Genomic DNA, 12305 nt, shown 5'->3' on the forward strand with positions numbered 1-12305 from the left:
GGCCGGGCGTGGGGTGCGGGCCGCCGGCGCACGAGGCTATATCGGCCCGGAGGGGGGGCGGAGCCGCCGGCGGACACGCCCACGGGGCGGGGGGGAACACGCCTCCTTCCACACAGGCCCCGCCCCGTCAGGGAGAGGCCACGCCCCTTTCCACGGGGAACGCCGCTGCGCCACGCCCCCGCGGCGGGGAGACCACGCCCCCTCGCTCAAACCCACCATCCCGATGCAAGGAGAGGCCACGCCTGCTTCCACGGACGCCCCGCCTCTAAAGATGGGAGGCCACGCCCCCGTCCAGGGAAACTCCCCCCCATGGCCCATAAACCCCACCCCTTTCAGAAAACCCCACCCCATAGCATATAAACTCCACCCCCTTCAGGAAACTCCTCCCTTAGACCCATAAACCCCACCCCCATAATGTTTGCAAGGGCAAAGGATAGATGCTGGGGAGCAGTCATGTTTGTTCCCTGAGCCTGGGGCATCCATCTCAGACAGGGGACAACAGGTAGCACCCACTGGAGGCTTTTCTCGTATTTAGGGGAAGAATCGAACTCCGGTGGCCAGAGTGTGATCCCACGGCTGCTCTCTCGACACCCGGCACGTGGCAGCTCAGGCGCTCTTGGACAAGAGTGCTACCGGTCTTTAGCCACGCACGGACGAATGTCAGCGCCGCCAGGGAGCCGGAAATTACGTCCTTACAGAGTGGAAGCCTCAGTGGTAGAGTGTCTAACACGCTAACTTCAGGAGCCCATCGCTGCTCCTGCCTCCTTGTCCGCTTCATTGTAGATCCTCAGCAGCCCATTCGACTAGAACTGTGGCAGCCAAGCACTGACTTTGCCTGGGTTCCTCCCCACACCGTGACAGCATCACAGACAACAACCCAGCCCGAGAACTGGAGGGCAGTCTGCAGGGCCTAGCCTGCAGGATCCCAAGGCCAGCCTCTGGTTACGGGACCTGGCTGTCACACTCTGATGCCTGCATACACGAAAGAGAGAGAGGTTATTATTAAATGTATTATTATTATTAAAAGGGGGCCCAAGACCAGCGAATTGGGGTGTCCAACTTGATACACCTTGAAGGGAGCTGATTTTCAGAGGGGTCCATTTCAGGTGACTCGAGTCAGGCTCCCAAAACTGAGGCATGCTGAAGCACTAGACACCCGGGAAAATCTTGGCTGGTGTATTTCTAGGCATACCCCATAATATGGAGTTATATCGAAAGAGGCACTGTCGGGTTAAAACAGTCATACGTTCACAGGTGCAGCTGTGTTAGTGATAACACCTCTGATTAGCAATGCTAAATCATTTGAAACTCCTATATTTACTGTATTTTTCACCAATGATGCGCCCCCCCCCCCCCTGTGAATTTCTTTCAGCTTGGAAAATGGATTACAGCTTGTCAGTGTCATGATTTGGTCGTCGTGCATTCACCAAGGGCCAGATCCTGCTCTGTACGCTCATTGCAAGATCAGGGTTTCACACCCTTCCTGCACCGTTTGGTAGCAAACGCTACAAGGGGATGTTTAAATCCAGGAGGAACTGCTTTCCATTAAACTTCTATCAAACAAAGAGATTAACTCATTTCTATTCATACCAGGGTCCATAAAAAGAGGTTTTGTTTTGGGGCCATCTGAATGTGCCCCTTAGTCAATTAACGTTTTTCCTTTTATTATTTATAAGGCATAAAGGTCCCAGCCAAGGGACGGGTTCTCATTCGTTTTACAGCTGGGGAAATGAGGCCCAGAGAGATGAAGTGAATGGTCTGAGGGCGCCCAGGAAGCCAGGGGCAGAGCTGGGAGTGGAGCCAGGCGCCCTGCGTCACAGTGCACGGCCTTAGCCACAAGATCCATTTTCCTTTAACACGAAAACCGAGCTCAGCCGGTGACCGTTTTACACAGGTCAGTCGTAGGCCTCGCCACAGTGACCCTTGCACAAACAGTGCAGCACTGCGGGGGCTTCTTCATAGGAAGCCCCAAAAAGGAGAAGTGAAATACAGAAGTGCAGAGACATGTTCTCCCCCGGGACACGAACACGCGAAGGTGGGTGTGAGCTGCATGCGCCCACTGAACTGGACACTTGCTGGCACACGCGTATGACCTCGCTAAGGATTATAGCGTGTGAAGGGGACACGCACAACTTGCATCGTTCATGTTAAATAAATAATAATCGCATCGCCCCCTTTTGGACAGGTGGGGAAACTGAGGCACAGAGAACTTGGCAGCCTGGTGTTCAGAGATGCCGAGCCTCGGCAGCACCTCTGAAAGTCCAGGGTCTGAATGACTTGCACAGGGCACATGGCAAAGCAATGCCAGCCAAGAAGAGAAGCTGGTGAGCTAACCACAGGAGCTGCCACCTCCATAGCTTTAGTCGCTGTCCTGGACTCCTGCGATGGAGCTCAACCCAGATTTTTCTAAGGGACACCAGGACTACGATAGCTGACCACCCCGCTGCTCTTCCTGCTTCCCCAGCACTAGTCTCAGTAGTCACTCTGTTTCCTCTCCCACCTGGGCACGGGCTGTGCAGTGCGGAGAGTGGGTAGAACCAGCCGCGTTATCAAAGCCAGTCTGGGATCAGACATGGGAACAGCTTCACATTTCTGTGGTGCCTTTCATTCCCGGGGCTCAGCAGATGTTCACGACAAGGCCTCACCACATCCCTGCGGGAGCAGGGAAGGGCTGCCTCCTGCCCGACTTACGCTGTCCTTTTCAGCCAGGCAGCGCAAGGATCTTCCCCAACACCGGTATCCCCCCTCGACAGAGAGAAGGGGACTTGCTGAAGGTCACACTGCAAGTCAGGGCAGCTGAACCAAGATCTGCCTCCCAGTCTTTAGCACTCTGCACTGGGCCACACTGCCTGGCATCTCCCCTAGCCCACTTCCTGCAGCGCTGTCTGTTGCTCGGAGGTTCCCCAGCTGAGTACTGACCCAGGCCTAGCCTGCCTGGGTGCCTATCCGGTCATTGTGAGTCACTTCCCCTCACCATGCCTCCATTTCCCCATCTGTAGAATTATACCTATGCCATACAGAACCTTCTGAGACCTCACCAATCGACCTTGGGAAAGTGCTTTGAGATCCTTGGCGAAATAGGTGGCAGAAGGGAAAATACGTATTTACTGTCGGCCCACTGGTGAGCTCCCTCCAGGACAGAACCACCTCCATCGGAACACAGGCTCCAAACACAACAGGAGCTGAATCTGCAGCTCTGGCTTCCTTTGGCTGGAGTCAACTTATCTGCAGGCGTGTGTCGCCCTCTGTTGTCCATCTGGCTCAATTGCAAAAGCGGCGTGTCTGTGTATTTACTCACACCCCCACTGGGTTTGTGAGCCCCCCAAAGCGTATCCAAGAAGAGTCCTGGTCCATGATGTGAAGGAGGAACTGGGAAGAAGCTACAGACCCTAAATTACCAAACTTTCTGGTTTCCTCCTTCCCCTGTAGATAAGCCTAAAACTCTGAGGTTTTACATGTGTCACATGACTGATTATGGCTTTGTATAGCACCTCGCACCTTGCCGGCCCTACTGAACCCGGGAATAATGGGGAGCAGAGTGGCTAGCGCAGCCACTTGGGGTCTGGACACCTGGATTCTGGATCTCTATGGTTGTTGTTTCTAGTACTGCCCCCGGTGCGCTAGGAGCTGTACAAACAGAATTCATGGTCCCTGCCCCACCAGCCTTACAAAGGCCTTGATCCTGAAGCTGACCCTAGGGAGAATTCTGAGGACTTCAGTGGGGCTCCACATGAGTACAAGAGCCCGACCTTATGAGGCAGTTATGGGATCACAAGATGTATGTCTGACATCCTCTGTGCAAATCATGTAAACACTCTGCAGGAGTGGGGATAACACCAGAGTACGACCAAATCTTGGAGACATCAGAGCTGCTCCACTGAGCACAAGTAGGTGTAACCTGGGAGTAGGAAGCCTGGCAGGGAGGGGATTCCCCCGGAGGACTTAGCCAAATCTAGGCAAACCTGCTAGCGATCCCCATGCTTACAAGCTCACCCCAAGATGAAATTCAATAAATACAAATGCAAAGTACTTCACTGTGGAAGGAAAAATCAAACGCACAACTACAGCATGGGGAAAAACGGGCTAGGTGGTAGTGCTGCTGGAGAGGATCTGGGGTAATAGTGGATCACAAATCGAATATGTGTCAACGTGACACAGTTGTGAAAAAGGCTAATGTAATTCTGGGGTGTATTAACAGGAGTGTCGTATGTAAGCCACTCGGCTGGAGGACTGTGTCCAGTTCTGGATGCCTCACTTTAGGAAAGATGTGGACAAATTGTAGAGCATTGGAGGAGAGCAACGAAAAAGATAAAAGGTTTAGAAAACCCGACCTATGAGGAAAGCTTGGAAAAAAGACACTAAAGGGGGATATGATGGAGGTCTATAAAATCACAAATGGTGTGGAGAAAGTGAATAAGGAAGTGTTATTTACCCCTTCACATAACACATGAACCAGGGGCTACCCAATAAGATTAATAGGCAGCTAGTTTAAGACAAACATAAGGAAGTTCAGCTTCATAAAACACACAGTCAACCTGTGGAACTCATTGCCAGGGGATGTTGTGAAGGATACGTTCATAGAGGCTAGGTCCATCACTAGCTATTGGCCAAGATGGTCAGGGACACAACCCCATGTTCTGGGTGTTCCTAAACCAGAAGGTGGGACTGGACAACAGGAGATGGATCACTCACCAATTGCCCTGTTCTGTTCAGTCCCTCTGAAGTATTTGGCATTGGCCACTGTCAGAAGACAAGACACTGGGCTAGATGGACCATTGATCTGACCCAGTATGGCCAGGTTAACAAAACTGGGCCTGTTTAGTCTTCAGAGTAAAAGACTGAGGGGAGACCAGATAACAGTCTTCAAATATGTTAAGGGCTGTTTCAAAGACGATGGGACCAATTGTTCTCCACGTCCGTTGGGGGTAGGACGAGAAGTAATGGGCTTAATCTGCAGCAAGGGAGATTTAGGTTCGATATTAGGGAAAACTTTAACTCTAAGAGTAGTTAAGCTCTGGAATAGGCCTCCAAGGGAGGTTGTGGAATCCCCGTCATTGGAGGTTTTTAAGGACAGGCAGGACTTAGGCCTGGTCCACACTAACCCCCCACTTCGGACTAAGGTACGCAAATTCAGCTACGTTAATAACGTAGCTGAATTCGAAGTACCTTAGTCCGAACTTACCGCGGGTCCAGACGTGGCAGGCAGGCTCCCCCGTCGATGCCGCGTACTCCTCTCGCTGAGCTGGGTCTAGACAAGACGCGATAAATCGACCCCAGAAGATCGATCGCTTACATCCGGACCAGGAAGTAAGTATAGACGTACCCAAACACCTGTCAGGGCTGGTCTAGGTTTACTTGGTCCTGCCTCAGTGCAGGGGGCTGGACTTGGTGACTTCTCAAGGTTCTGACGTTTCCACGACTCTCTGATTCTATGCCTACAGTCCAGCTATTGCTGCCCCAGTTTTGACAGTAGCATAGACAGGACCTAAAACCAACTGCTTTTCTGCAACAGGGCCTGGTCTGAAACACCTTCAAGAAAATATTTCCACTGCATGTGTGGTTTGGATCCAGCAGCTGGCTTTAATTTTTAGCAAGGAATGAACTGATGCACTGTTAGCTGCAGAACATTTCTCAGTGAGAACGAACGCAAAAGCCAAGTGTCTGGGGGCAGATGGCTGGCAGCTGAGGGAGATTTCACAACAGCTTGACTCCAACATTGCAGGAACTTCTTCGGAATGATGCAAGTTATGTAGAGTTCCCTCCTTTTGCTGGGTTTGTTCTTGGAATTGCCCTTTTAGGAGGGGTTGGCAGGGATCCGCTCCTCACCCTCCCAGTACTGAACAGAAACAGCTGTTCCCAGAGGGGGTCAAACCTCTCACAAGCTCATGGGAGCAATATAAAAAAGTATCATCCTTGGAGACGGGGAGAGACCAACCAGGTTAGAGTCAACACGGAGCAGCACTCAAGCTCCAGATCCAAACACATATGGACTTTGGGGCAGTTTGGAGCCAGATCCGAGCACAGGGCGTGAACCCCGCCCTCGGGAGAAGTGGTCACCACACATAAATACCAGGTCGAGTTGCCAACACCTAGAGCTTCCAGAGCATCTTCGACCATGGGATTTCAAAGCACTTTTAACAGGGCCTAACAAAGGCCTCGTTTACACAAAGTTGTATCATTGTAACTAGGCTGGAACAACCCCCTTAGCGTGGATGCAGCTATGTTAATATACAGGCATCCTACATACTGGGATAGCTTATTCCCCTTCCCATGTGGGAAGAGCCATACCGGTGCAAAGCACCTTTATACTGGTATAAATGTGCCCATGCAAGGGGGATTGTGCTGCTTTAACTAAACAGGCACTATCTGTATGCACCAACAATGCCCTATCCTTAGCCAACAGAAGGCAGAGACTAGGAGAAGTGTCTGTCCAAAGGGGTTGCACAGATTAATTACACCAATGAGTAGACAAAGCCTCATGTGGCCCTTTGGAGAGGAGTTGGTTTTTTAAGACATTTATCTGCTACCCAAAGGCATCTTTGTAGCGTTTCCGGCTGTTACCCCTCAGCCACGCTGCAGCATCCTTTGTACCTCACTAGAGGGGGGCTGCAGTTAAGAGTGACAAAACCAACCAGAGGTGATCTCTGCTGAGGTCGATAATACACCACACAGAAGCTTGTAAGAGGCTTATAAAAAGCTCAGGAGTTGATCTTATTGTTAGAAAATGAGGCTTAACAGGATGCGATATCAGCACAGGACACGGCCAAGATCTCATCTTGATTTAAAAAAATCAAGGTAATAAAAAGATCCTGCATCATTTTGGTTTTAGGAATTGTTAAAAATCTTTGTAGATTAAGTTGCTAAAGGCAACCAAGACACTGGGTCTGCTAGTGGAGCACTAAGGAAGGGATCTTTGAGAGGAGGGAGGGTGGTATGGATTAAAAGCAAAGAATCTGGGTCAGGACCCCTTGTTTCTATGTACTTGCTTCCTTAAGTGACTTGCTGTAGGACCTTGGATAAGTCACTTCAGTCTGAGCCTCAGTTTCAGCCCCTGAACAATGGGAACAGGACATAACCCTACATCTGAGAGGTGTTTAAGTAGTAATTCAATTTGCAGATCTACCAACAGGTGGCAGCAGAACCCTTAGCCCAGGGGCAGGCAAACGTTTTGGCCTGAGGGCCGCATCGGGTTTCGTAAATTGTATGGAGGGCCGGTTAGGGGAGGGGGGCGTGGGCTGGCCCCCACCTCCTATCTGCCCCCTGCCCCATCCACACCCCCCCACTCCCTGTCCCCTGACTGCTCCCAGACCCGCACCAGCCCATCTAACCCCTCCTCTCATTCCTGACAGCCCACCCTGGGACCCCTCACCCCCATCCAACCCCTCCTCCTTCCCGACTGCCCCGCCCCCCTGACCACCACCCCGAACTCCCCTGTCTATCCAAGCCCCCGCTCCCTGCCCCCTTACCACGCTGCCTGGAGCGCTGGTGGCTGGCAGCGCTACAGCCAGGCCACACCGCCACCGCCACCACGCAGCACAGAGACCGGGTCAGGCCGGGCTCTGCAGCTGTGCTGCCCCAGGAACTCACAGCCCTGCCGCCCAGAGCACTGCGCCGGCAGCAGAGCAAGCTGAGGCTGGGGGGGAGAGGGGACAGCAGGGGAGGGGCCGGTGGTAGCCTCTGGGCCAGGAGCTCGGGCAGGACAGTCCCGGGGGCCGGATGTGGCCTGCAGGCCGTAGTTTGCCCATCTCTGCCTTAGCCTCAATAGGCAATTTAATCAACAGCAGAAGCTTGCAGCTTAGATGCTTCAGCCACTGGGGCACTAAATTGGTTCGTCTCGAAGGTGCCACGAGTACTCCTGTTCTTTTTGGTGCAGAAAAGCTATTGTCAGTTTTCAGTACAGAGGCACCCGGAGGTCAGAGCGTTTACACAGAAACGGCAACAGCTTCTGAGAAGAGGAACAAGTGGGAATTTGCCCTTCTGCTTTGGCGTAAGTGTAGTAAAAGTGGATTTGTTTCTCCAGTTATGAGGAGCATTCCTAGAGCCTGGTCCAACACAGGGTTTGCTTTCACTCAGCCAGGATTTTGCCCACAAGTTTGTAACCATCCCGATTGTCTTGCACACAACCTCCGGCTGCCAGGAGAGTAGTTTGAGTTCAAGCTAGTTGCCTTAGAGAAGGCCTGGGCTGTACTAGCCACCTGCTTGTAGCTATGCAGCCTGGCCAGTGTCTGAGCAGAGTCACACCTGAGTACACCTGGCTGTCTAGCTCTGATGCGGCACCACCCAGGGTGAGGTAATGTACACCTCCCCGCTCTGCCCATGTCACAGCCTGGGATTGCATTTTGACAGAGCAGGGGGCAGGGTGTGCTAGAGAAAGGCTATTACGGTTTAAAATCCAGGGCAAGGCCCAGATGGCAGCTTCCCCAGAGCTAAGTCCATTAGTCTGATCTCATGGGGTACTCAAGGCACCATAATGTTAGGAGAGGATTGGCCCCATTATCCTTTCACAACATGCTCTGTTCAGAAGGGGTGCTAATCGGGAATTAGCTCAGGCACTTTGAACAGCAAATACAATTGAGGCCTAAAACGTACTCCACTTTGAAACAGTCAGTCTGGAGGGAGGGGGCCCATAAACCTTCCTTGGAGTAGGTTTTTAGTAATAAGCCATCCACAGGCCCAGTTACATCTGTTACCACCTACCAAAAGGACCACTTTTAATACATGGCCACAGAAACCTAGTGGATGGGGGTGAAGGGCTGGGACCTAAAACTTCCATTTCCAGCTCAGCCTAGCTTAGGCGAGCCCAGTGGATGGCAAAGGGGTACTTTTTAAAGTGTGGTAGCCAACGAAGGTCACTAAAGCTGTGTTTAACTCCTGTGAAGCTAACCCGGTAACCAGTGTTAAAATCCTAGTGCAGTTTTAAGCCATTGTTAGCTGGCCATGGAGCTCTCCAGCTCGGCCTTCACTGGAAAACACACAGTGAAGCCACTGTTACGCAGTTCCCTCACTGTAAAACCGTAGGAGCCAAGGCACTGCATTTTTAATAGTCTAGGTCAGTGGTTCCCAAACATTTTAGTAAGGTGACTCACCCACCACAGTGTCTTTTGCAACCCACCCAGGGTCCAAATTTGTGGGTGGGGGGCCCAAAACCATAGGCCAGCATCCTTCCCCTCCACCATGCCATACCTTCCATTCCAGCACTTCCACCCTGATCCCAGCCTGGTGCCGAGGGGAAGCCACCCCACCGGATGGGAAGGAGGACAGGGGGCTGGTTAGCAAGCCTGCCCTGCACTCACCCCACAGCTCCCATCCTGCAGGGCTGGCCCTGACCCCGACCCCCCTCCGCTCCAGGAATTGGGACCCGCTGCACAGGATCACAGCCCCACCGCTCTGTGACAGAGGTGGCCAGTCCAAACCGGAGTGGCACTGTCACACGGTGCCTAGTCCCACTGCTACAATGAGAGTGGGGTGGGTACCTCCCCGCCACAGCAGGCCCATGACCAGTCTACAACCTGCTTGTGACCCAGTGTTTGGGAAACACCAAGCAAGGTAAAGGCAAGGTGTATTGCCCACAGGGGTAAGAGGGCTGCTGTAGACTCTAGCTGGTGGATGACATGTGTGTGTCATTGGCTTCAGGCTAGCAGACCTGGGTTCAATCCCCACTGCTGACAAGTCATGCAGACAGATCATGTGATGCACAGGAAAAAAATTAGACCAGACTCACCTATTCGAGTTGACAGTAGGAAGAGCCCAGGGTCATTCCAGGTGAGTTCCCAGGAATCAAGGCAGGGCCACTGTCTACAGTACAGGTTCCAGGATCCTGTTTAAGTGTCCCACAGCATTAGGCCTTTCCCATTTGACCGTGGAGGCTGCTTCACAGTCTGACACCGCCCCTTGCCTCCTAGTCTAGTTTATTTTTCCAAGTACTATCCCATTACCGCTGGTTACTCCTCCTCCACTCTCTTCCTGCTCCTTGTTTGTAGACAGCTATACCCACTGGCCAGGGCTAAACCTTTGCAGGTTACCCACAGCAAGCTGGGTTTGAGAGAGAGTCCAACAGTTTGTGTGAATAAAACAGACTTTAATAATGTACAGCAGAAATTGGACAGCTTGTTCTTATATTAAACACAAGATTTCCTATATTACAATGTATTTACATTTGCATACTGAAGAGGTAAAGTGTCTAAGTGACTATTTTACAGTCCTTTTCTAATAAAATGTACATAGAAAGGGGGCAGATAAGTACCCAGAAAGATCTGTTCTGAAGCCAGAGTACCATCCATTCATCTTGTGTCAGAGACTAGGGGCACAAGCTTTGACCTGAAACCCCTCCTCAGTTTGATCCCATTGATCAACCTGAAACACCTCCCCTGGTTGAACCAGATGCCTAAACCCAACTATTTCGTTACTGTATGCTGTTAAAACAGCTGGTGTGTTTCACTTCAGACAAGACTGCATTTCAGTGCCGGGCAAAGTGATTCCTAGATTTGCTACAAGTCAGCTAAGTAAGGTTTGCACACCACTCTTGCACATTTGCATGAAAAGTGCTGTATAAATGCTACATTGTTATTCCCGTCTCAGAGGGTCCAGTGAGGGTTTGACCGCTCTTATCTGTACCTATGAACTGAGTGTGTTTCACAGTCCTTATCACAAGGTGATACCAACCCCTTCCACCCCACCCCTTCTAGACATTCGGGTCCAGTACAACTCTGGGATGTGCTGTTTGGTATGGTATTGAGGCAGGTACATGTGTGGCTACTGTTGGGGGGTGGCGGAGCGGATCAACCAAGGAATTAAATTGCTGAATTAGTGTCATAAAGAAAGTCTTTGGACAGCTAATGGAACAGGAGAACTTGTGCTCTGGAGGGAGAATTTTCTTAATGCTCATGGGAAGACCAGATGGCAACCCCTACTTATCAGTGTGATGGGCCTCTCTAGGGCAGTTTATTTCAGTTGCTCAGACTTCCTCCCCAGCCCCTGCACAAGTCTCATCCTAAAGGTCCCGCTACAGTAGCTGAAGAGTCTTGTAGGTATTTTTAAGGCACACACCACCTTGGTTTCTCAATGCAGAAGAAGGGTTCAGTAAGTAACAAGTTACATTGGAGATGCAGTAATTTCTGGCTGAGAAATCATCAGAACAAATGAGAAGGGGAAGCTGTACATTCACCAAGCACGTATGCTGCCCCACGAACCCAGGGTCTAAGATGCCGACCGCTGCAGGCAGGAGGCAGCTCTGCGCTGCCTGTCATTTAAAAGCAATGGGAGAATGCAAAATGGCTCCAAACACAATGCAAAAGACTCCTCATTTGACAGATCTAAATCACAGATGGGATGGGGGCCTGAGGGGAGAGAGAGACAGACAGTAGGAACAGAAAGTCTGTTAAAAAACAACAACCTGCGAGCCAGAGAAGAGATGAACGCTCAACTTACAGAGCAGGCTCAAGGTTCGAGTAGAAAGTTCCAGTGTAAATTCAGCTGTGTGCATTTGGATTTTTTTTTTTCCTTTTTTTGCAGTGATTTCTTTACAAACAAAGAGGTTGAGAGGTAATTATAGATTGTTTCTCTTCTCTTATAAAAACTAACAATATTAAAAAAAGTTAAAATCCAGACCCTCCCGATCAAATAAAAAATAATCAAATGCACTCCAGTTAAAAGTTATGGCTTCAGAGTTACATAGCGCAGATAACACCCTAACCATCACACAACCCAGCCTTCTAATGTTGCCTTTAATGCTGCATTCAGTTCAGACACAGGACTCAGCCCTGGACTATTTCTAACATTCACTAGGCAACAGTCAAATCAATTCTACTTCACCCTGATTGGTTATTCAATTAAAATAAGATTCATGCAGTTACCCCCTCCCTACCCCACCCAAAGAGTTATACACAGCTGCTTCCAGAATATGAGATATTTATATATGTATATTTAAAAGATGGACACGTATTTCCAATCCTAGTCGCCAATGGTCAGATCCTGCAGCATGCCAAGTGCTCCTTGAGAGGTGCTGTGCACAATTGTTTTCGTGGGCACTGAGATCTTCACAGATCAGACTTTAAATGCTTGGCTCCAAGTTCTAGAGTGTTCCTGCCAAAGCCCTTTGAGAGATTCAAGGGTTATGCTCCTAAGAGGCTGATATCCTGCATGTCCCTGTGGCCTGGTCCCCTCCACCCAGGGGTAGCGCCAGCTCCAATCTCTCAGACACGCTTCTTGTCTCCTTTGCATCCCTCCCGCGGATGGCTCCTCTGGCAAGGCAATCCTTTCATACTACCACACATTACAAACCAGGGTTTTCAAAACAGAAGCTTAAA

This window comes from Emys orbicularis, chromosome 19, assembly GCF_028017835.1.
Source record: "Emys orbicularis isolate rEmyOrb1 chromosome 19, rEmyOrb1.hap1, whole genome shotgun sequence".
Taxonomy (NCBI): domain Eukaryota; kingdom Metazoa; phylum Chordata; order Testudines; family Emydidae; genus Emys; species Emys orbicularis.